This window comes from Micropterus dolomieu, linkage group LG15 (assembly GCF_021292245.1).
Source record: "Micropterus dolomieu isolate WLL.071019.BEF.003 ecotype Adirondacks linkage group LG15, ASM2129224v1, whole genome shotgun sequence".
Classification (NCBI taxonomy): domain Eukaryota; kingdom Metazoa; phylum Chordata; class Actinopteri; order Centrarchiformes; family Centrarchidae; genus Micropterus; species Micropterus dolomieu.
Window position 1 is genome coordinate 18,891,147 of NC_060164.1, and position 601 is coordinate 18,891,747.

The following is a 601-nucleotide window of genomic DNA, read 5'->3' on the forward strand; positions in this document are numbered from 1 at the left end:
CATAAAAGATTTTTCTTGTAATAGTGTCATTTTGAACTTAGTCATTTTCTTAAGATTTTATCATCATGACAGTTGGGTTAAAAATTATGCCATCAATGTACAGCTCCAGCAAGCTGAGAGTTGCTCTCCAACAGACCCTCAAAGGCTAAAGTATCTCCACAAACATGCTTCTTTTACCCCACTTTGCAGCAGTGTTGCAAAATCCAATTATCCATTGCCACTTATCTCCCACCTGGCACTGCATTCACCAATGCAGACAGTCTGATATATATATATATACAAATAAAAAGATCACTCATGTTTGCCCTGAAGCCAACCACTCTTAGTAAAGATATGCAATATCCGCTGTTAAACGTACATTTGACTTAATATTCAGAAATAAAGATGAAACACACACAGAGAAGGAATCACAAAATTTCATCCCTCATCTCAGCAAAGCAAACAAAGAACAAGGAAGTTCACTTTGCTCACAAAGCACACTTCCTTGTGCTTGTTGCAGCAGTAATAAGCAAATAAAGAAGTACATCCCGTGAATATTAACACCAAATGGACTAAAATAACATATTTATGATTATGATTGGATGATTGAACTTGAATGAAT